Source organism: Pseudophryne corroboree, chromosome 7 (assembly GCF_028390025.1).
Source record: "Pseudophryne corroboree isolate aPseCor3 chromosome 7, aPseCor3.hap2, whole genome shotgun sequence".
NCBI classification, from domain to species: domain Eukaryota; kingdom Metazoa; phylum Chordata; class Amphibia; order Anura; family Myobatrachidae; genus Pseudophryne; species Pseudophryne corroboree.
Genome location: NC_086450.1, coordinates 12497630 through 12511458, shown reverse-complemented (window position 1 = coordinate 12511458; position 13829 = coordinate 12497630).

Sequence of the window (13829 nt, the reverse complement as noted above, 5' to 3'; positions counted from 1 at the left end):
GTTTTGTATACAAGAAAATGATGACGGAAGACAGACGCCTCCTGCAGGCAAGAGAAGGAAAGCGGAACATGCAGAAAATTGAGGGATTTCTAAAAAATAAAGTGGGTGAGAATCTGGCTGTCGTTCCACCGTTCTACTTTGAGTTGTTTTATTTTTACACACATGCAACTATTTATTTTCTGGTTCCCCTTTTGAATATGAGGGTGGAGACGCCCACTTTAAAGCATCGGTACATGCTGTAATACCACCCTGTGCATTTTTAGATGCCACCATGGAATCCTGCACCAGCCCTCTGTCATATGCAGATTTTCTGTCTGAGTGCGGCCTCCAAAGTGAACGATTGAACGTCCGATTATGGGAAAACCGCAGCGACGCACCTGCGCTTGGCCCATAAGCGGAATCCTCTCCGTGCATCTGTTTAGCCACCTCCCAGTTACCGATCGGGCGCACACAGCGCTTTTCCCAGACCTCTCTGACTCCATCGTAATAGTGCCTTCGTGTACCCGCTGCGTAATGCCTGCGCCGTAAGCGCTTTTAGGGACTTTTGTGATTGCAGAAAATCGCTCAACTCCGGTCACATCAGCATGTGTGCAACTCAGAATCCCGCCCTGAGAACGCAGTCCGTTAATCTACTTTTTATGTGTATTTTTATAAATAAAAAAGCACTGGCGTCATTTACGATTTGTGATGATAGAATAAATTTAGCTTCTCATGTTTAACAAGAAAATCCATTGTGTTCCATCTTGTGATACAGTATCTGTATGCTATATTCCACTGTCGGCCTTAGGGGCAGATATGTGGTGGTATACAGCGGTGCTTCTGTTTTGTCCACACGGTTTATGGCTGCCAGGCACCAGCACTGGTTTCATCTATCACATTGACCATAAATGTAATTCACTTCATTTTTGGACCAGCAGTCTTAGTGGTCAATCCAATTACCTTTTGAAGGGTGCAAAGTGCCGTAGCAACGGCACCTGACCTCGCACCCTTCGCGGGCCGCAAATCAGCCCCAATTCACACAAAACTGCTCAGACCTCCTATGGGGTGGTGATCAGTTTTGTGCAAATTCGTCCCACCGTAAAGTGCAGCTGCGACAATATCACAGCCAATTGGATTGGCCCCTTAGTACCCCAACCACAGTTTGGGACCACTTGTCTGCTGGGTTTCTTGGAACCTGGTATTTACGTGATGTCACCGATATGATTCCTTCTGTCTCTTGGGCAGGCACCATCGTGTTATTAGTGATCTCCAGTCCTTTACCTAAGGTTCCACAGTATATGTATAGTTATATCTTTTACAGTCCAATCAAAATTGTTCTCGTGATGGTTGATGCGTGGGTCAGACTCCTGTTTTGTCTACGGAAGGTTACATTGTATCACCTCACTCACAATCTCATCAATATTATTGTTGGGACTACTGTATATTCTGGCCCCTTTTCTAGTTCTTTTGGGTGTATGTGTATAGATATATAGAAGTACAAATGCGGTACAATTCTAACACTAAAGGGTCTATTTACTAAGCCTTGGATGGAGATAAAGTACCAGCCAATCAGCTCCTAACTGTCATTTCTCTGACGTCCTAGTGGATGTTGGGACTCCGTAAGGACCATGGGGAATAGCGGCTCCGCAGGAGACAGGGCACAAGAATAAAAGCTTTAGGATCAGGTGGTGTGCACTGGCTCCTCCCCCTATGACCCTCCTCCAAGCCTCAGTTAGATTTTTGTGCCCGAACGAGAAGGGTGCAGGCTAGGTGGCTCTCCTGAGCTGCTTAGAATAAAAGTGTATTTTAGGTTTTTTATTTTCAGTGAGTCCTGCTGGCAACAGGCTCACTGCATCGAGGGACTAAGGGGAGAAGAAACGGACTCACCTGCGTGCAGAGTGGATTGGGTTACTTTCTTAGGCTACTGGACATTAACTCCAGAGGGACGATCACAGGTTCAGCCTGGATGGGTCCCGGAGCCGCGCCGCCGGCCCCCTTGCAGAGCCAGAAGAGCGAAGAGGTCCGGTGAAATCGGCGGCAGAAGACGATCCTGTCTTCAGACTAAGGTAGCGCACAGCACCGCAGCTGTGCGCCATTGCTCTCAGCACACTTCACACTCCGGTCACTGAGGGTGCAGGGCGCTGGGGGGGAGCGCCTTGAGACGCAATATAACAGATGATACCTTAGGTTGGCAAAAGAATACATCACATATAGCTCTTGGGCTATATGGATGTATTTTAACCCCTGCCATTTTTACAGAAAAGAGCGGGAGATAAGGACGTCGTGAAGGGGCGGAGCCTATCTCCTCAGCACACAAGCGCCATTTTCCCTCACAGCTCCGCTGGAAGGACGGCTCCCTGACTCTCCCCTGCAGACTTGCTACAGAATCAGGGTAAAAAAGAGAAGGGGGGGCACTATTGGCAGCTAAAAATTATATAAACAGCAGCTATAAGGGAATAACACTTATATAAGGTTATTCCTGTATATATATATATAGCGCTTGGTGTGTGCTGGCAGACTCTCCCTCTGTCTCTCCAAAGGGCTTGTGGGGTCCTGTCCTCTATCAGAGCATTCCCGGTGTGTGTGCTGTGTGTCGGTACGTGTGTGTCGACATGTATGAGGAGGAAAATGATGTGGAGGCGGAGCAATTGCCTGGGTTAGTGATGTCACCCCCTAGGGAGTCGACACCTGACTGGATGATCGTATTTAAAGAATTAAGTGATAATGTCAGCACTTTGCAAAGAACGGTTGATGACATGAGACAGCCGGCAAATCAATTAGTGCCTGTCCAGGCGTCTCAGACACCGTCAGGGGCCCTAAAACGCTTGTTACCTCAGTGGGTCGACACAGACCCAGACACAGATCTGACACTACAAGTACCACAAAGAAGGGTATTATGTGGGGTGTGAAAAAACTACCAATAGTTTTCCCTGAGTCAGATGAGTTAAATGAGGTGTGTGAAAAAGCGTGGGTTTCCCCCGACAAAAAACTGCTAATTTCTAAAAAATTATTGGCACTATATCCTTTCCCGTCAGAGGTTAGGACGCGTTGGGAAACACCCCCTAGGGTAGATAAGGCGCTCACACGTTTATCTAAACAAGTAGCGTTACCGTCTCCTGATACGGCCACCCTCAAAGAACCAGCAGATAGAAGGCTGGAAAATATTCTTAAAAGTATATACACACATACTGGTGTTATACTGCGACCAGCAATCGCTTCAGCCTGGATGTGCAGTGCTGGAGTCGCGTGGTCGGATTCCCTGACTGAAAATATTGATACCCTGGATAGGGACAATATACTGTTAACTATAGAGCATTTGAAGGATGCATTACTATATATGCGTGATGCACAGAGGGATATTTGCACCCTGGCATCAAGAGTAAGTGCTATGTCCATTTCTGCCAGAAGAGCGTTATGGACGCGACAGTGGTCAGGCGATGCGGATCTCACTCGCAAGTGGACCCCTGGATTCTACAGGTAGTATCGCAGGGGTACAAACTGGAATTCGAGGCGTTTCCCCCTCGCCGGTTCCTGAAGTCTGCTCTACCAAAGTCTCCCTCCGACAGGGAGGCAGTTTTGGAAGCCATTCACAAGCTGTATTCCCAGCAGGTGATAATCAAGGTACCCCTCCTGCAACAAGGAAAGGGGTATTATTCCACGCTGTTTGTGGTACCGAAGCCGGACGGCTCGGTGAGACCAATTTTAAATCTGAAATCCTTGAACACTTACATAAAGAGGTTCAAATTCAAGATGGAATCACTCAGAGCGGTGATAGCAAACCTGGAAGAAGGGGACTATATGGTGTCTCTGGACATCAAGGATGCTTATCTCCACGTCCCAATCTACCCGTCTCACCAAGGGTACCTCAGGTTTGTAGTACAAGACTGTCATTATCAGTTTCAGACGCTGCCGTTTGGGTTGTCCACGGCACCTCGGGTCTTTACCAAGGTAATGGCCGAAATGATGATTCTTCTTCGAAGAAAAGGCATCTTAATTATCCCTTACTTGGACGATCTCCTGATAAGGGCAAGGTCCAGGGAACAGTTAGAAGTCGGAGTAGCACTATCTCAGGTAGTGTTACGTCAGCACGGGTGGATCCTAAATATTCCAAAATCGCAGCTGATTCCAACGACACGTCTACTGTTCCTAGGAATGATTCTGGACACAGTCCAGAAAAAGGTGTTTCTCCCGGAGGAGAAGGCCAGGGAGTTATCCGAGCTAGTCAGGAACCTCCTAAAACCAGGCCAGGTGTCAGTGCATCAGTGCACGAGGGTCCTGGGAAAAATGGTGGCTTCTTACGAAGCGATTCCATTCGGAAGATTCCATGCAAGAACTTTTCAGTGGGATCTACTGGACAAATGGTCCGGATCGCATCTTCAGATGCATCAGCGGATAACCCTGTCGCCAAGGACAAGGGTGTCTCTTCTGTGGTGGCTGCAGAGTGCTCATCTACTAGAGGGCCGCAGATTTGGCATTCAGGATTGGATCCTGGTGACCACGGATGCAAGCCTGAGAGGCTGGGGAGCAGTCACACAGGGAAGAAATTTCCAGGGCTTGTGGTCAAGCATGGAAGCATCTCTTCATATAAACATTCTGGAACTAAGGGCCATTTACAATGCCCTAAGTCAAGCGAAACCCCTGCTTCAGGGTCAGGCGGTATTGATCCAATCGGACAACATCACGTCAGTCGCCCACGTAAACAGACAGGGCGGCACGAGAAGCAGGAGGGCAATGGCAGAAGCTGCAAGGATTCTTCGCTGGGCGGAAAATCATGTGATAGCACTGTCAGCAGTGTTCATTCCGGGAGTGGACAACTGGGAAGCAGACTTCCTCAGCAGACACGACCTCCACCCGGGAGAGTGGGGACTTCACCCAGAAGTCTTCCACCTGATAGTAAACCGTTGGGAAGAACCAAAGGTGGACATGATGGCGTCCCGTCTAAACAAAAAACTAGACAGATATTGCGCCAGGTCAAGGGACCCTCAGGCAATAGCGGTGGACGCCCTGGTAACGCCATGGGTGTACCAGTCAGTGTATGTGTTCCCTCCTCTGCCTCTCATACCAAAGGTACTGAGAATCATAAGAAGGAGAGGAGTAAGAACTATACTCGTGGTTCCGGATTGGCCAAGAAGGACTTGGTACCCGGAACTTCAAGAGATGCTCACGGACGAACCGTGGCCTCTACCTCTGAGAAAGGACCTGCTCCAGCAGGGGCCTTGTCTGTTCCAAGACTTACCGCGGCTGCGTTTGACGGCATGGCGGTTGAACGCCGGATCCTGAGGGAAAAAGGCATTCCAGATGAAGTCATCCCTACCCTGGTCAAGGCCAGGAAGGACGTAACCGCAAAACATTATCACCGCATTTGGCGAAAATATGTTGCGTGGTGTGAGGCCAAGAAGGCCCCTACAGAGGAATTTCAACTGGGTCGTTTCCTCCATTTCCTGCAAACAGGACTATCTATGGGCCTAAAATTAGGGTCCATTAAGGTTCAAATTTCGGCCCTGTCGATTTTCTTCCAGAAAGAACTGGCTTCAATGCCTGAAGTTCAGACATTTGTAAAAGGGGTACTGCATATACAGCCTCCTTTTGTGCCTCCAGTGGCACCTTGGGATCTCAATGTTGTGTTGAGTTTTCTAAAGTCACATTGGTTTGAACCACTCACCACTGTGGACTTCAAATATCTCACATGGAAGGTGACGATGCTGTTAGCCCTGGCTTCAGCCAGGCGTGTGTCAGAATTGGCGGCTTTATCATATAAAAGTCCTTACTTAATTTTTCATTCTGACAGGGCAGAATTGAGGACTCTTCCTCAATTCTGCCCTAAGGTGGTTTCTGCATTTCACATGAACCAACCTATTGTGGTACCTGCGGCTACTAGGGACTTGGAGGACTCCAAGTTGCTTGACGTTGTCAGGGCCCTGAAAATATGTTTCCAGGACGGCTGGAGTCAGAAAATCTGACTCGCTGTTTATCCTGTATGCACCCAACAAGCTGGGTGCTCCTGCTTCTAAGCAGACGATTGCTCGTTGGATTTGTAGTACAATTCAGCTTGCACATTCTGTGGCAGGCCTGCCACAGCCAAAATCGGTAAAAGCACATTCCACAAGGAAAGGGGGCTCTTCTTGGGCGGCTGCCCGAGGGGTCTCGGCATTACAACTTTGCCGAGCAGCTACTTGGTCAGGGGCAAACACGTTTGCGAAATTCTACAAATTTGATACCCTGGCTGAGGAGGACCTGGAGTTCTCTCATTCGGTGCTGCAGAGTCATCCGCACTCTCCCGCCCGTTTGGGAGCTTTGGTATAATCCCCATGGTCCTTACGGAGTCCCAGCATCCACTAGGACGTCAGAGAAAATAAGATTTTACTTACCGATAAATCTATTTCTCGTAGTCCGTAGTGGATGCTGGGCGCCCATCCCAAGTGCGGATTGTCTGCAATACTTGTACATAGTTATTGTTACACAAATCGGGTTATTATTGTTGTGAGCCATCTTTTCAGAGGCTCCTCTGTTATCATGCTGTTAACTGGGTTCAGATCACAAGTTGTACGGTGTGATTGGTGTGGCTGGTATGAGTCTTACCCGGGATTCAATATCCTTCCTTATTATGTACGCTCGTCCGGGCACAGTATCCTAACTGAGGCTTGGAGGAGGGTCATGGGGGGAGGAGCCAGTACACACCACCTGATCCTAAAGCTTTTATTCTTGTGCCCTGTCTCCTGCGGAGCCGCTATTCCCCATGGTCCTTACGGAGTTCCCAGCATCCACTACGGACTACGAGAAATAGAATTATCGGTAAGTAAAATCTTATTTTTTCAAACCCAGCCTATGACATGACAGCTGATTGGCTGGTACTTTATCTCCATCCAACGCTTAGTAAATAGACCCCTAAACACTAAATGTTTTCTTATAACTGATTTTATTAGGCAGTTGCCATGTATGCCTATCCTTCTCATTCTCCTCTGTAAGCTTAGTGGTTGGGAAGGGGGATGCTGGGCTCTTTGGGATCATGCTTGCAGACGAGACGGTACTTATTCATCATACAATACCACCAGGGAGGCATCTGATTGGCTGTATGGCCACAGATTTATTCTGCAGCAACAATGTCATTCAAGAACTATTTTCAGTGTAAAGAAGAATGAGGAGTCCTGGAAGAGTGATATGGACACCAGAGAGCCCTGATCTCAACATCATCGAGTCTGTCTGGGATTACAGGAAGAGACAGAATGATTTGAGCAAGCTACATCTACAGAAGATCTGTGGTTAGTCCTCCAAGATGTTCGGAACAACCTCCCTACCGAGTTCCTTCAAAAACTGTGTGCAAGTGTACCTAGAAGAATTGATGCTGTTTTGGTGGTCACACCAAATCTTGATTTGATTTAGATTTCTCTTCTGTTCATTCACTTTGCATGTTGTTAATTGATCAACAAAAACGTCTAGTAGTTCTGTTTCTGAAAGCACTTACTTTGCGGGTTTTTTTTTTAATGTTTTTTTTCATACCTACCTAAAACTTTTGCACAGTAGTGTGTGTGTGTGTGTGTGTATATACATATATATATATATATATATATGTTACCCCAGTGCGGCACTCGACTTATAATAAACGGACTCTGGAGACCAGTAAAGTTCAACAACGTTTCAGTGCTCGCAAGCACTATCGTCAGGTTTATGCAGCATAAACCTGACGATAGTGCTTGCGAGCACTGAAACGTTGTTGAACTTTACTGGTCTCCAGAGTCCGTTTATTATAAGTCGAGTGCCGCACTGGGGTAACTATATTGGTGTACAGCAGTACATGTGAAGGCACCGATGCAGTAGTGGATTTCATCGAGGAGTGCCGGACCCATGCTATATATATAGCTATATATATATATATATATATATATATATATATATATATTGATAAAGCTAAATATTTATCGTATATAATACCCTTTATGAGGTCTAAGAACACTGTACGCTAACTACGTATGAAGTACCGTAAGGGTACGCACGTTGCGTAACAATCGCTTAGCCGTGGTCGAGACGCTCAAGCGTTACGTTCGCTCACGGCCAAGAGATCACTGGCAGGCACGCTATTGGCTGCCGAATACCGTAATGATTCGCTACAGCGATGCGACCGCTCGAGACCACGAGGAGATCACCAGCGGCGCATACGCTCACAATGTAAAACCTTTATATCTAAACCATAAACAGTGTATTATGCAGTAAACCCTTTGTGTAGTGATATGGTGTAAATGCAACACAGTATAACCTTACTAGCTTAAAAGCAGTTTGAGCGTCACCGACGCTCTGAGAATACTTAACTCTATAAGAAATACACAGATACCTGGGCTTAGGGTCCAACGCCTAATATATATATATTTTGAATGATATACTTGCAAAAGAATTAATACAAATACAAATCATACACTACAATATAACATAGACTAACTAACCAGGTAACTACACAGTAAATACAATACAATTAAGTTTAAGAGAAAAATGAGAGAAAGAGAAGAGAGAGAGAGAGATATGGCCCATAATAACAAGAGAGAAACAGTATGATTACGGAGAAAAACTTACGCACAAAGGAAACGATCGCATGCGCCTCTGGACATCCAGCTCCCGATTTTCAGCAATGATAACCGTTGAAGAGTGAGAGCTGGATGTGATCGGCCTTTCTATTTATGCCCCACACACAATGCAATTCAATGGTCCCTACAATCTCATTGTTCATTGGACACAGGAATTCGGCTTCGCATTATAACAAAAGGTCGTAGGTTGATTCATACAGGTGGGCTGTGACTATTTCCAACAGCTCAGGTGGGAGGGAAACTGGGGTTCCCGCCGCATGGGTAATAAAGTGCAAATAAAGTAAATGTTCATAAACTTCTTATGTCCATAACTATTCGCACGAGCGATTGATCTGCTTCAAACCAACACCGGAATATTTCTAATTAAATATTCTTCCGATGGATACTAAACACCACTGTATTACTCCTGTCTGACCCTTCGTATCAAACAAAGAGGGATTTCTCTGTCCATGAACATTCTATATTAACCAAACTTTCAGAATCTATCAAAGGGACCATGATCTAAAAAATACATTATATAGTGAAAATATGTAATGATTGAGTCGCACGCTACGATCACATAAACTCTACCGTAAATACGCATACCGTGCGCCTGCGGGTGCCCGCGACTGTGAGTATGCGCACGTACGGGAGAGCGTACGCATGCGCAGCACGGACCTGTGTGAGGTGCAAATATGGTAGTGTGCATAGAGATATTTTTCTGACTTAAAATATATATATATATAGTCATTGTCAAAATAAATCTGTGTGTGTGTATAACGCACACACACAGATATATTGTCTTCCAAATCCTTATTGCTGTGCAGACTGTCTGAATATTCAGCTTTAATCAGTAGCGTGACTATACACACCAAACAACATTAATACTTCAATCAGCCACAGGGACAAATGCACTAATCAGATTCATTCCTGATCTGGGAAGGGGCCTGGTGAGCAAAATGAGGGGAGGAATCACTTAACATCATTCTGTTAATTTGTGCCTGTCTGACTTCAGTGAGGCTCCATCTATTACCCAGTGGTTTGCACGATATGCTTCAGATATTTGCATGAGAAAGGCACACAGTCTCACACTCCGTCATATTCTCTGCACAGATGTAAAATTAAAGAGACGGACTCCCAAAATGAGGTAAGAACAGACAAAACATCTGATTAAATGTGGATCCCTACAGCCGGCACACTGAACGTATCCCTTTACTACAGTACTATTAGATGTGTGCGCCAAAAACGCCATACACCGTAAATGCCACTAATTGTGACCTAAGCGTGCGAGTAATGTGTAAATAGCAGTAAATGCTATGGATTGAGGCGTATACAGCAGTGGCGTGCGGTGAGGTCAGTGGCTGGTGAGGCACGGCAGCCATAATGTTCGCTGAGTCCCGCTGATGACCCCTACCTACCGGCCGAGCTGATACCCGTAACCACCCCCAAGCCGATGCCAGTTACCGCCGACGTCCCTGATGCGTCAGCTTGTGCAGGTGAGGGATCTTTTCAGATCCCTCCCCGCTGTCAGGGACAGACAGGCAGAGGATGTGAGAGGATGGTGGAAAGAGACAGGCAGACAGACAGGCAGAGGATGGTGGAAAGAGACACACAGAGGAAAGAGACAGACAGACAGGCAGAAAATGTGAGAGGATGGTGGAAAGAGACACAGAGGAAAGAGACAGGCAGACAGATGATGTGAGAGGATGGTGGAAAGAGACAGACAGGCAGACAGAGGATGTGAGAGGATGGTGGAAAGAGACACACAGAGGAAAGAGACAGACAGAGGATGTGTCTCTTTCCACCATCCTCTCACATCCTCTGTCTGTCTGCCTGTCTGTCTCTTTCCTCTGTGTCTCTTTCCACCATCCTCTCACATCCTCTGCCTGTCTGTCTCTTTCCTGTGTGTCTCTTTCCACCATCCTCTCACATCCTCTGTCTGTCTGCCTGTCTATCTCTTTCCTGTGTGTCTCTTTCCACCATCCTCTCACATCATCTGCCTGCCTGTCTGTCTGTCTGTCTGTCTGTCTCTTTCCTCTGTGTGTCTCTTTCCACCATCCTCTCACATCATCTGCCTGTCTGTCTCTTTCCACCATCCTCTCACATCCTCTGTCTGTCTCTTTCCTCTGTGTGAGAGGATGGTGGAAAGACAGAGTCGCACAGAGGAAAGAGACAGGCAGACAGACAGAGGATGTGAGAGGATGGTGGAAAGAGACACACGGAGGATTTCAAGTCTGTTGTCTTCTGTTTTCTTCTTTAATTTTCTGTTGTCTTTAATACTTTTATCTATAAGACAACATAAGGGTTTTACAATACCATACATAGGCATAGGACATTCAACAAGATTTCCGACAGATACACAAATTGACATATAAACCATTATATACTTACAACTCACAAATTATTCTTTCTTTGTTCTTCTTTCTTTTCTACTTTCTCTTTCATCTTTACTTTGTTCTTCTTTCTTTTCTACTTTCTCTTTGTATTAAAGAAAAAAGTAAAGATGAAAGAGAAAGTAGAAAAGAAAGAAGAACAATCTTTTTTCTTTTCTCTGACGTCCTAGTGGATGCTGGGGACTCCGTAAGGACCATGGGGAATAGCAGCTCCGCAGGAGACTGGGCACAACTAAGAAAGATTTAGGACTACCTGGTGTGCACTGGCTCCTCCCTCTATGCCCCTCCTCCAGACCTGTTAGAATTTTGTGCCCGGCCGAGCTGGTTGCACACTAGGGCTCTCCTGAGCTCTTAGAAAGTATATTTAGGTTTTTTATTTTCAGTGAGCTTCTGCTGGCAACAGACTCACTGCTTCGAGGGACTAAGGGGAGAAGAAGCGAACCTACCTGCTTGCAGCTAGCTTGGGCTTCTTAGGCTACTGGACACCATTAGCTCCAGAGGGATCGAACACAGGCCCAGCCTCGGTCGTCCGGTCCCGGAGCCGCGCCGCCGTCCCCCTTGCAGAGCCAGAAGCAAGAAGAAGTCCAGGAAATCGGCGGCTGAAGACTCCCCATGCTCCCCATGCACACCACACACTCCGGTCACTGATGGGTGCAGGGCGCTGGGGGGGGCGCCCTGGGCTGCAATAAGAGTACCTTAGCTTGGCAAAAAAACACATAATATAGTCAGTAAGACTATATATGTGTAAAATCCCCTGCCAAAAATATCCTGAAAAAAGCGGGAGAAGTCTGCCAAGAAGGGGGCAGGGCTATCTCCCTCAGCACACTGGCGCCATTTCCTCTCACAGCTCCGCTGGAAGGACGCTCCCAAGGCTCTCCCCTGCAGTTTCCAGGCTCAATAGGGTAAAAAAGAGAGGGGTGGCACTAAATTTAGGCGCAAATCTGTGTATTATAGCAGCTATAGGGGAAAAATCACTGTGTGTAGTGTGTATCCCTGCATTATATAGCGCTCTGGTGTGTGCTGGCATACTCTCTCTCTGTCTCCCCAAAGGACTTTGTGGGGTCCTGTCCTCAGTCAGAGCATTGCCTGTGTGTGTGTGGTGTGTCGGTACGGCTGTGTCGACATGTTTGATGAGGAGGCTTATGTGGAGGCGGAGCAGGTGCCGATAAATGTGATGTCACCCCCTGCGGGGTCGACACCTGAATGGATGGACATGTGGAAGGAATTACGCGACAGTGTCAACTCCTTACATAAAAGGTTTGACGACATAGCAGATGTGGGACAGCCGGCCTCTCAGCCCGTGCCTGCCCAGGCGTCTCAAAAGCCATCAGGGGCTCTAAAACGCCCACTACCTCAGATGGCAGACACAGATGTCGACACGGATAATGACTCCAGTGTCGACGACGATGAGACTAGTGTACATTCCAATAGAGCCACTCGTTATATGATTACGGCAATGAAAAATGTGTTACCCTTTTTTGTGGTACCTGGGGTAATATCAGAAATGTGCATTATGTTTGGGGAGAAAAAGCTACCAGTGGTTTTTCCCCCATCTGATGAATTAAATGCAGTGTGTGAAGAAGCGTGGGCTTCCCCCGATAAGAAACTGGTAATTTCTAAAAAGTTACTAATGGCGTACCCTTTCCCGCCAGAGGACAGGTCACGTTGGGAGACATCCCCTAGGGTGGATTAAGCGCTCACACGTCTGTCAAAAAAGGTGGCACTACCGTCTCCGGACACGGCCGCCCTAAAGGAGCCTGCGGATAGAAAGCAGGAGCCTATCCTGAAGTCTGTATATACACACTCAGGAATTATACTGAGACCGGCTATTGCTTCAGCATGGATGTGCAGTGCTGCAGCTGCGTGGTCAGATTCCCTGTCGGAAAACATTGATACCCTAGACAGGGACACTATATTGCTAACCGTAGAGCATATTAAAGACGCTGTCTTATACATGAGAGATGCACAGAGGGATATTTGCCGGCTGGCATCTAAAATTAACGCAATGTCCATTTCTGCCAGGAGAGGATTGTGGACTCGGCAGTGGACAGGAGATCCATGTGCCTTTTAGAATCTGTAAGTTTTGCCTTATAAGGGTGAGGAATTGTTTGGGGATGGTCTCTCGGACCTCGTTTCCACAGCGACAGCTGGGAAGTCAGCATTTTTACCCCATGTTCCCTCACAGCCAAAGAAAGCACTGTATTATCAGGTACAGTCCTTTCGGCCCAAGAAAGGCAAGCGGGTTAGAGGCGCATCCTTTTTGCCCAGAGGCAGAGGTAGAGGGAAAAAGCTGCAACATACAGCCAGTTCCCAGGAACAAAAGTTCTCCCCCGCTTCCTCTAAGTCCACCGCATGACGCTGGGGCTCCACAGGCGGAGCCAGGTATGGTGGGGACCCGTCTCAAGAACTTCAGCAACCAGTGGGCTCGCTCATGGGTGGATCCCTGGATTCTACAGGGGTACAAGCTTGAATTCGAGACGTCTCTCCCTCGCCGTTTCCTTAAATCTGCCTTGCCGACAGCTCCCCCGGACAGGGAGGCAGTGCTGGAGGCGATTCACAAGCTGTATTCTCAGCAGGTGATAATCAAGGTACCCCTCCTTCAACAAGGACGGGGTCACTATTCCACAATGTTTGTGGTACCGAAACCGGACGGTTCGGTGAGACCCATTTTAAATTTAAAATCCTTGAACACTTATATAAGAAGGTTCAAGTTCAAGATGGAATCGCTCAGGGCGGTGATTGCAAGCCTGGACGAGGGGGATTACATGGTATCACTGGACATCAAGGATGCTTACCTGCATGTCCCCATTTACCCTCCTCACCAGGAGTACCTCAGATTTGTGGTACAGGACTGTCATTACCAATTCCAGACGTTGCCGTTTGGTCTGTCCACGGCACCGAGGGT